The sequence below is a fragment of the Leptodactylus fuscus genome, chromosome 4 (assembly GCF_031893055.1).
Source record: "Leptodactylus fuscus isolate aLepFus1 chromosome 4, aLepFus1.hap2, whole genome shotgun sequence".
Classification (NCBI taxonomy): domain Eukaryota; kingdom Metazoa; phylum Chordata; class Amphibia; order Anura; family Leptodactylidae; genus Leptodactylus; species Leptodactylus fuscus.
Genome location: NC_134268.1, coordinates 37696839 through 37709088, shown reverse-complemented (window position 1 = coordinate 37709088; position 12250 = coordinate 37696839).

Sequence of the window (12250 nt, the reverse complement as noted above, 5' to 3'; positions counted from 1 at the left end):
GTGGTCATATAGATGGTATGTCAAAAGAAAAGATAACCCATGTCCCTGCCCACATCCTTTATGTCTTGTCTCTACTTTCTGAAAGTGGCATGGATGGGGAAAATTTTTTGTTACAAAATGTCATTTACCCTGAAGTTTGCAGCTTTTGTATGCTGTAAATTGGTGTAAGGGATTAGTATATTGCCCCCATTGATTATTGCAATACATTGCTAGACACATTGACCATTGCCATTGAAAGTTTCCCATATTGGCAAGAACTTGTTAAAACTGGTGTTTCTTACGCCACTATTTATGCAGGTGTAAGACATGGCAGAGTTACTAAGGTGTAGCATCTTAATAATCCTTGCTCATGTAGGTGCCCGTTCATTGGCGTAAAATTTGTGATCTAGCTAAATCCAGTTGTGTGGCAGGAGTTAGAGTAAAACTGGTGGATGGTTACCTGTCCAGATTCCTGTCCTGCTCTGCACACTATCTCAGAAAGTGGTGAGCGGGGTGCAGGAACTGAGATGCGCCAAGTTGGGTCACATTTCTGGGCCACTTTCTAGGTGCAGCTCAGTAAGTAAATCTGGACCGATAGTTTTAACCATCTTTCTGTTTTATTGATGATGGGAAAAGAAAATGATGTCTCTATTGGCATCAGTTTTTCGACCAGTCCATGACCTCTGGACACTAAAATCTGAGAGTTAGTCAATAAATTTCTATGCACTGACACGATGTCACCAGGGCTTTGCAGCTTGTCCACTGACTTGTCGGATATCAGCATGCCTACTAGGCCATCAAGACAAACAAGTTTGTGGGAGATCAAAAATTTATTTTTTCACATGTCCTCCATGTTTTTGTAAAGAAAACTGTCTTTCTACAGCGCTTAACATACATTGCACCATGTAGAGCTCTCAACCAACATTCTCTATGAGCATGTCTTTGGAACATAGGAGGAAACTCACGCAAACATGGGAAGAACATACAAACACCTTGGTCAGATTGGAACCTAGAACTCCAGTGCTGCAATTCTACAGGGCAAACCACCATGTAAACAGGACTACATTGTCTCTCTATTGTCTCTCTCTGTCCTACCACCAGCTCCTCCACCTACCATCAGACCTGACTATACCTGTTATCTGTTCTTGTAAAGATCAATGTAGACTGATAACATGCCTCCTACAGCTATATCCATTCATTTATCCATCTAACCATTAGATATGACTACTCTGGGTCTTGATGCTCTTATGGGGGATCAACATGGACTGCTAAACAGTCCAGTCATATTAATGTGACCACCACCTACTTTTGACATCAATGTTAAATAACCAATGGTAGAAGGCACGTGTCATCAGTCATCTGGGTGCACTCATCCTTGTGGAAGGCACGATGGATCAGCACAAGTATGCATCTATCCTTGCAGACCATGTTCACCCCTACATGCGAATTGTTTTTCCTCAGGATGATGGCATCTACCAGCAGGACAATGCAACGTGTCATAAAGCTCGCAGTGTACGTGCGTGGTTCGAGGAGCACCAGGATGAGTTTACCGTACTCCCTTGGCCAGCAAATTCCCTGGACTTGAACCCAATCAAGAATCTGTGGGACCACCTCGATCGGGTTGTTGCTCAACCATGTAACCTAGCACAGCTGGCCACGGCACTGGAGTCGGCATGGCTCAACATCTCAGTGACATCATCACAACATCCCCCTCTCTTCCTGCACGTCTCGCAGCGGTCCGCTCTGCCAAAGGTGGTTATTCTGGATTTTGACAAGTGGTCACATTAATGTGACTGGACTGTGTATAATGTAACTAGAACCTCCACTCTCCATTACACATGACTACATTGCTTCTCCAGTGCAGACTGCTGACGTGCCACCACTCTCCATCCGACAGGTCTAAACGTTGACATTTCAAAATTTATACATATACGTCCTTATATATACGGTACTATAAATTTTTTTAAGATGACAAAAGTCCACAAGTATTTTTTATAATACACAGCTTACTGTCAAGAAAAGGTTAATACATTCCCGTAAAAAAATGTTCTTTAAATCAAGAATCTGCCTGTGTGAACTGAGCTTGGCATTCCATCAAAGTGAATTGATAACTTAGAACCCTCTGGAATGTTCCCACGTGTATTACAATTCTGTATAGAAGTGTTGCTTGAAAGTGTCTTTGACGAGAGCTGGCACAGAATGCGAAAGTTAGATAAAATAAAAATAAGAAAACCAATGCCTTCCAATCATATCATCACAGATACATTTATCTTGAAGAATAAGGAGGCTTGTAAAGATGACAAATAGAAGAATTAATTAGAGTCAGGATATTAAGACTGTTGCCCAAGGATTGGTAAACGAAAAAAAAACCACAGCGCCACTCCTAGCCTTAGGCAACGTCGGGCATTGCAGCTCGGCTCCTTGTACTTGGGATAGGTTGTACTACCAGACACAGTTTATGGACAACCTATGCTTGTAAATAACACCATGGACAGCGCATATTAATATCCCCGATGAATGAAATAGGGCACGCTCCAGAGATCTGAGAAAGTCTATAGGGCTTTAATGTACCGCCATTAGGCAACATAAATAATACCGTACATGACTTATCTCTGCTAATCTCTGATAAGAGTGTTACGTTAGATGATCAATCTTATTCCATTTAAGAACACTGAGAAGATTCCTGTAAGGGATAAATCTTATGAGAGGAATTCACATATGATTCATACAAAGATATATTATTTCTAGCCAATACGTATTGGCTCGTATGCAGCGATTGGCCTTAGGTTTCTTGTGTTTTACATGTATGTTCTACTTAAGGCCAGTGCCCCGCGTGGTGTAAAAAAAATGTGGTGTTTTACTGTCCCTGCAAAATGAATCCCATCCACACATTGCGGAAATAATACACGCTGCGATTTCCAAAACTGTTGCGTTTTTGGAAATCGCAGCAATACAGGAATTTTGGTGGTTTCCCTATAGGTGTAATGGAAGCAGAAAGTCCGCAGGGGAAACCTTTGAAAAGGGGAAAAATGTGATGCATTGCCGTCATGCTGCCATGCTGCGTTGCTTTTTTTGTTATGTTGTGTTACGTTGCATTGTGTTGCTTTTTTTGCTGTGGCCCTCTACGGGGAGCCTTAGTCTTATAAGAGCCCTACCCCAAGACTGGTGAGATGCATACAGAGCATTTTCTGTGTATAATGTTATAATAGATAGAATTAAACCTCCTATGAGATGACTCTGACTATGCCACAGCCTACACGGTTAAGCTGGAAATCAAACAATATATAATCAAACTATGTTCATAATAAAAGTCTGATGTAAATAATTTGTCATATAGGATTATTTATTTTCACTGATATCAGAATCCATAAAAATAAATTTGCCTGTTCATTGTCTGTAACACACAACATTATGCTATCAAAACATATGCAGGATCGTCAAGGCAAACACACACAGTCACCTTGACATAACCCCCAATGTGTCATTGCCATTGGCAAATTTTGACCCTACAAAGGAAAGCCCCTCTAAACTAACAAACACATGGTTTCCTCTTTGACCGCCTGGGGAACACACAGAAAATACTCATATGAAGGCGGCTGTCAATCAAAACAATTGATCCTGCCCGATGGCTATCCACCAGTTTTCCAGATGTTTGTGATCAGGACTTTTATGGCACGAAAGACTTTTCATCCTACATAAAACGAAACAGATTTATATGAAATTCAGGGGAGAGAATATATAGTAGTATATAAATGCAATTTAAAAGGTGAATAAAAATTCTAATTTTAGCCTGATATTTTTGCAATTTATAATAATGTGACGTGAACACAACTCTATGTTATGTCATTTTTATGGGGCACTAATTTTACTTTTTTGATCAAAATAATTTATCAATAAGTATGTAATAAAGAGTAAGAAATATACAAATAGGACCTCATTGGTGGAAAAGAGGAACGAGCTCTAGCGCCACCTTTTGGAAGGTAGCACCCTATAGTTCATGCTTGGTTTAAAAAATAAAAAAAAAAGCAAAAAATTATAGTCTGGGATTAATAGCCAAACCAGAATAACTCCTCTAAAAGGAAGGGGGACTTCAGGCATGTATGAGAAGATAATCGGGTCACAATAAGGAGATCATGGCTGGGTATAACAGTATAGAAAGTTCCTGCGACTATGGTGGTATACATTGGCAATTGATCAAGACTGTCTATGATGGTTGGTTGTCTACGAATTTATATATGGTTATGTTCATGGAAAAACCCAGCGGAAACAAACCCACATTTTTTCTGCAGTATTGTCATCTCGTTTGTGCGGAATTTTGTCTCCTTTTCTTTCCTTATTAAATCTGTATTCAAAAAGAAGTTTGTTTTTCCAAATGAAGCTTTTCCGTAGCGTTTTTTTATTCCGCAGAGTGTGGATGGGATTAACCAGAATCTCATTCCCTTTGCTGGTATTTCCGCAATGAGGAGTCTTACCCTAAGTTCCATACACTGTTCCGCCAAGTTACTTTTTCACTTGTACTATTGATTTACACAAAGTCTGTTGAAATGATAATGACTAGAGATGAGCGAATAGTATTCGAAACTATAGTTTCGAATACCTCGCTCCATAGGAATGAATGGAAGCTGCCGGCGTGTGGCCGGTGCTTAACCGCTTGCAGTTCAGCCACTCCCATTCATTCCTATGGGAGCGAGGTATTCGAAACTAGAGTTTTGAATATTATTCACTCATTCATAGAAATGAATGGACGTAGCTGGCACGCGGGGGGTTAAGCGGCCAGCCGCCGTCAAAGCGGAAGTACCAGGTGCATCCATTCATTTCTATGGAGCGTGCTGTTCGGATCGGCTGATCCCAACAGTACTCACTCATCTCTAGTGACCATATAAACCCACCATATCATCATTCTCACTATCTGAATACTACCCAAAGCCCTTCACTGAATTCTCATTCCTACATAGGAAACCACATGATTTGCTCAATTTTGGTGTCGCATCCCACTAATAATATGGTAATATAGTAACATCTGTTTCGCTTCTTTTATGCATAGGAACTTGATTATTAGCAAAAGTATTGTACAGTAGGCTACTATGGAAACACATTATATTAAGCACAGCTGCAAAAGAGACAACTGCAACTTCTTTAAGATGTCAGTGTCTTAGCCTCTACATCCAAGTTCATTATTGTACGCTACTTTCTGAAGATGCTCATTATCCGCTACCGAGTGTATAAAAGGAAATTTACATAGAAATGAATATGATGCATGAACTGCAATTATAAAGATTGTTTTGCAATACATATCTCATGCGGGGAAAACTGTATGGAAATTGGGGGCTTAGTAGTCACCATGGCGGACAACAAGGACTTACTAACGGCCGAAGAATCTAGAACAGCTTCCTAATGATTAAGTTTCAGCCACAAGTCTATAGAATCAATCTATGTAAGGCTGCGGACCTTAACTTTCGGGGACCTTTCGAGGACTCGACCCCCATAAAATAATAATGTAAACAGGACTTTACAGAAAGAAACCTGGTGGAAACTGAATGGACTCCATTATAGTCGGTTAAGCAAGTTTCTACTTGTATACGATTTCTAAGAGGATTGGGGTTCCATTCTTTCAGGTCCCCAAAAGGACCCAAAGTGTGAACCTTGCATAACCTCAGTAGACATTTGTAGTAGTATGAGTGATTCGGTAGAGCTCAGTGACTATATACATGGCGCTGTCAAGTTGTAGGGTCTCCATTTTTCAGGTCCTCAAGAGGACCCAAAGAACGGACACCCGGATGTTAGTGTGAACCTAGTGTAGACTAAGTAGACATTTGTAGTAGTATGAGTGACACGGTAAAGCTCGGTGACGGTATAAATGGCGCTGTCAGGTTGTAGCATCGACAGTTGTAGCTGGACCATCGAGTTGGACCAGTCAAGTTGTAGCTGGACCATCGAGTTGGACCAGTCAAGTTGTAGCTGGACCATCGAGTTGGACCAGTCAAGTTGTAGCTGGACCATCTTTTCCACTATGTAGTTCACAAAAGTTCTGGTCTACTAGATCTGTTCTGGTCAACTGAAAGTTTTGGTGAAGTGGAAGCCTCTAGAAGTAACAGACATGAATCAGTTAACCACACACCCCGATATTGTGTGCTACTGTGTGCAGAAACCCATGGCCTATATCAGTCATTTATCTGTCACCTGTGGAAGTGACGTACTCAGAAGGACTGGAATATCACAAAATGTTTCTGAGAGTTGGGCAGCTATAAACAATCTTAAAGAGAAGGTGACACCAAAAATAACCTACTTTTTTAACAGAGTTTTTATGTTAACTTTTAAGAATTTTTTAAGTATTTTTTTATATTTCCTATACCACTATCTATAGTTAAAACAATACTATACCAACAGTGGCGTAACTAGGAATGGCGGGGCCCCGTGGCGAACTTTTGACATGGGGCCCCCCCTCCCCAAACCGATGCCGAAGACCTCGACTGACCCCCTCCTCCGCACTCTATTATGTCCCTTAGTAAGCCCTGCACACAGTATTATCCCCAATAGTGTCCCCTGCACACAGTATTATCCCCCATAGTGTCCCCTGCACACACAGTATTAACCCCTATAGTGTCCAATGCACACACAGTATTAACCCCTATAGTGTCCAATGCACACAGTATTAACCCCTATAGTGGCCCCTGCACACAGTATTAACCCCTATAGTGTCCAATGCACACAGTATTATCCCCTATAGTGGCCCCTGCACACACAGTATTAACCCCTATAGTGTCCAATGCACACAGTATTATCCCCTATAGTGTCCCCTGCACACACAGTATTAACCCCTATAGTGTCCAATGCACACAGTATTATCCCCTATAGTGTCCCCTGCACACACAGTATTAACCCCTATAGTGTCCAATGCACACAGTATTAACCCCTATAGTGGCCCCTGCACACAGTATTAACCCCTATAGTGTCCCATGCACACAGAATTAACCCCTATAGTGTCCCCTGCACACAGTATTAACCCCTATAGTGTCCCCTGCACACAGTATTATCCCCTATAGTGTCCCCTGCACACAGTATTAACCCCTATAGTGTCCAATGCACACACAGTATTAACCCCTATAGTGTCCAATGCACACAGTATTAACCCCTATAGTGGCCCCTGCACACAGTATTAACCCCTATAGTGTCCCATGCACACAGAATTAACCCCTATAGTGTCCCCTGCACACAGTATTAACCCCTATAGTGTCCCCTGCACACAGTATTATCCCCTATAGTGTCCCCTGCACACACAGTATTAACCCCTATAGTGTCCAATGCACACACAGTATTAACCCCTATAGTGTCCAATGCACACAGTATTAACCCCTATAGTGGCCCCTGCACACAGTATTAACCCCTATAGTGTCCAATGCACACAGTATTATCCCCTATAGTGGCCCCTGCACACACAGTATTAACCCCTATAGTGTCCAATGCACACAGTATTATCCCCTATAGTGTCCCCTGCACACACAGTATTAACCCCTATAGTGTCCAATGCACACAGTATTATCCCCTATAGTGTCCCCTGCACACACAGTATTAACCCCTATAGTGTCCAATGCACACAGTATTAACCCCTATAGTGGCCCCTGCACACAGTATTAACCCCTATAGTGTCCCATGCACACAGAATTAACCCCTATAGTGTCCCCTGCACACAGTATTAACCCCTATAGTGTCCCCTGCACACAGTATTATCCCCTATAGTGTCCCCTGCACACACAGTATTAACCCCTATAGTGTCCAATGCACACAGTATTATCCCCCATAGTGTCCCCTACACACAGTATTAACCCATATAGTGTCCCCTGCACACACAGTATTATCCCCAATAGTGTCCCCATATGTCCCACTGTGGACACCTATAAACATTTATTATACTCTGGGGTCTGAAAAGACCCCAGAGTATAATAATCGGAGACCCGGGGGATTCAAACCATTAAAAGAACAGAGACAGTTGCTTACCTGTTCCTGTCGGCCGCCGCTCTTGTCCAGCTTTAATGACGTCAGACGTCACATGACCCGTCGGAGAGGTAAGTAACAGTGTTTTTTATATTACCTTACCTCTCCGGTCCGCCGATCATTATACTCGGGGGTCTACAAAGACCCCCGAGTATAATGATAGCCTCTGTGGGCCCGCGGTGTCACTTGCCGATCTCGGCCCAGCCAGGATCGGCAAGTGAATAGGGCCCGTAACGGACTTAAAAAAAAAACAAAAAACGCAGCGGTAGCGGCTGTCACCGGGCCCCCTAATGGCCCGGGCCCTGTGGCAGCTGCTACTGCTGCTACCACGGTAGTTACGCCCCTGTATACCAAGCAATTCTCACTCTGGTCACTAAGCTTAATAATAGATTGATACTTGCCAATTCTATGTTTTTTATTTCTTTGCAACCTCATTTACTTCCCAGACAGGAATACAATGGAAGATAACACCTCTGTAGATAACAACACTGACCCATCATGGCATTCACTACTTATCATGGATATCACAGTACCATGAGACTTTCTGCATGATGGGGTTCTGGGTAAGGTTATGGAGACAGGATTTTTGTCCCATATCTTTCCTCATGCCGATCACCAGTAGTTATCAAATGGCTATATATTCCTGATCAGCTTTAAAACTTCTTTAGTGCTGAAAAGGCAGAGGGAAAACATTTTTTCTGCTGCAGAATTTTTTCTGCAATGTTTGGATGGGATTAGCCAGAATCTCATTCACTTTGCAGGTAATGTAAAATGTTGCATTTTTCTGCAGCGTTTCATTTCCGCAATCTCGGGCTTGAGTCAAGCTGTGGAATACTCAGAGAAGGATTTTACCAAACACTAGCCCTTCTGGGGTCAATGTTTTCCATTGTAGGACAATTTGACTCACGTGAAGTGGGTATTTGTTTCTTCTTCTAGATCAATAGGGAACAAACCAGGATTTTTTCTATTCCAACCTGAACATCAAAAGTCTGGTCATCAACCCCATATAGGCAAATCAGTAATTTTTGTTAATGTTGTTTCTTTTGATGTACTCTATCACGTGGCATGTTCTTTGGAATCCTTAGGCTCCATGTACACGATCCAGCGTGGTTCCGATGTGTTGCTGAGTTTGCAGGGAATGCATTGTATGGAGTGATGCATTAACCTCTATGGGGGCTTATGATCCATTCTGTTATATTATAGAATATAGAGCAGGTCCTATCCTGCATCTTGTCATTGGAACAGAATGGATTGGAAGACCCGATAGAGGTGAGTGTATCATGGCATCGATTGTCACTCTGAGTATCATCCAAGTGTATTCCGCTGCAAACCCGGCCCCACATTGGAAGTACACTTGGACATATGCATGGGGTCTTAACCTTATACTATATTTTGACCAATTCAATGTTTATTGGAAAGCCAATTACACATCGGGAATGGCCTCCAACCCCACCCCGATCAGATGGTGTGATGGACGACAGATACCTCCCCCACCTGAACTGACAGATTTTCAGCCCCATATGGCCAATGTTGTATCATTCTACTTTCTATATTGTGCGGTTACTTCCCTGAAATCCTTTCTTATATTGCATTTTAGATCCTCATCTGCAAACAATGTCAGCACTTGGCAGTCTTTGATCAGCCGATACCTTCTTTAGTTATACCCCACACTTAAGACCATATCTGAAAGTAAAATTTATCTGCAAACTATTTCCATTATATCCAGATTCTCGCTGTCCATGCCACATTCCTTCTCTCTTTTTCTAACTTTCATTTACCGTCATACAGTCTCCAATTCTACAGCTATCATTCACAACACACCATTAGGACTGTCTTATAGATCTTGAGGTTTACAGAAAGATATGAGGTTGTTACACGTGATTTCTAAGATGTAAGTAATTGCTTGTTTTTATTTCTTTTCTTCCTAAATCATTTACATATGGTGGTGGAACCTCATGAACCTTCATATACTGATGGCGCAATATCTGCCTTGTATTACTTTTCAGTGTTTTGATTGCCTATTTGTGCCAAAGCACGGTGATGGGCTCGTACATCTTCAGTTATAAGACCTTATCCATTAAGAGGTGGCTGGACCATTGTACCAAACAAGCCCTCTGACCTCTCGTGTCCCCCTATTTCCTCATAGAATGTAAGCTTTTGTGAGCAGGACCCTCACTCCTATTATTAGCTACTACAAGACATTTTCCATTCTATGTGGTTTTGAATAACATTATATATAAGTAAAGATGGGCAAATCGTTTAATTTTTTTAAGAAACCCGAACAAATGGAAATTCATCTAAAATAGCAACCACAGTATACTTTACAGTTTTTTCAGACTTGAGAGTATAATAGTTAGAGGCCCACAAAAGGAGACCAAAATAAAAAAAAACATTCATACTCACCTTATGTTACCTCATCTGGGACGTCTCTCAGCGTCTGGTGCTTTCCAGTGATGTCATGCACCTGGGATCACCGTTGAGGCCTATGATTGGGCCACATGTAGTCATATGGGCACACCGAGTGTCATGACGTCATACCAATGTCACCACTGAAGCCAAATCAAAGGCCTCAGCATTGACACCAAGTACATGGCATCAGAGAAGTGCATCAGACGTCACCAAGGAGGAGGAAAGAGAGCGCTGGAAATCACGTGGAGGCCTGGGTCTCTGCCTATTATATTCTGTCTGAAGAGACCCCTTCGAATAATAATGTTACTTTTTCTTTGATATAACTTCGGCTGTGTTTGCCTTACAGTGATAGAAATTGGATAGATAGGTTCCTAGGAGCCCTGACAGTGTCATACACTATGTTTTATAGATAGGTCCCTATGAGCCCTGACAGTGCTATACACTATGTTTTATAGACAGGTTCCTAGGAGCCCTGACAGTGTCATACACTATGTTTTATAGATAGGTCCCTATGAGCCCTGACAGTGTTCTACACTATGTTTTATAGATAGGTCCCTATGAGCCCTGACAGTGCTATACACTATGTTTTATAGATAGGTTCCTAGGAGCCCTGACAGTGTTCTACACTATGTTTTATAGATAGGTTACTAGGAGCCCTGACAGTGTCATACACTATGTTTTATAGATAGGTTCCTAGGAGCCCTGACAGTGTTCTACACTATGTTTTATAGATAGGTTCCTAGGAGCCCTGACAGTATTCTACACTATGTTTTATAGATAGGTTCCTAGGAGCCCTGACAGTGCTATACACTATGTTTTATAGATAGGTTCCTAGGAGCCCTGACACTGTCCTACACTATGTTTTATAGATAGGTTCCTAGGAGCCCTGACAGTATTCTACACTATGTTTTATAGATAGGTTCCTAGGAGCCCTGACAGTATTCTACACTATGTTTTATAGATAGGTTCCTAGGAGCCCTGACAGTGTTCTACACTATGTTTTATAGATAGGTTCCTAGGAGCCCTGACAGTGTTCTACACTATGTTTTATAGATAGGTCCCTATGAGCCCTGACAGTGTTCTACACTATGTTTTACAGATAGGTCCCTATGAGCCCTGACAGTGCTATACACTATGTTTTATAGATAGGTTCCTAGGAGCCCTGACAGTGTTCTACACTATGTTTTATAGATAGGTTCCTAGGAGCCCTGACAGTGCTATACACTATGTTTTATAGATAGGTTCCTAGGAGCCCTGACAGTGTCCTACACTATGTTTTATAGATAGGTTCCTAGGAGCCCTGACAGTGTTCTACACTATGTTTTATAGATAGGTTCCTAGGAGCCCTGACAGTGCTATACACTATGTTTTATAGATAGGTTGCTAGGAGCCCTGACAGTGTCATACACTATGTTTTATAGATAGGTTCCTAGGAGCCCTGACAGTGCTATACACTATGTTTTATAGATAGGTTCCTAGGAGCCCTGACACTGTCCTACACTATGTTTTATAGATAGGTTCCTAGGAGCCCTGACAGTGTCCTACACTATGTTTTATAGATAGGTTCCTAGGAGCCCTGACAGTGTTGTACACTATGTTTTATAGATAGGTTCCTAGGAGCCCTGACACTGTCCTACACTATGTTTTATAGATAGGTTCCTAGTAGCCCTGACAGTGTCCTACACTATGTTTTATAGATAGGTTCCTAGGAGCCCTGACAGTATTCTACACTATGTTTTATAGATAGGTTCCTAGGAGCCCTGACAGTGTTCTACACTATGTTTTATAGATAGGTCCCTATGAGCCCTGACAGTGCTATACACTATGTTTTATAGATAGGTTCCTAGGAGCCCTGACAGTGTTCTACACT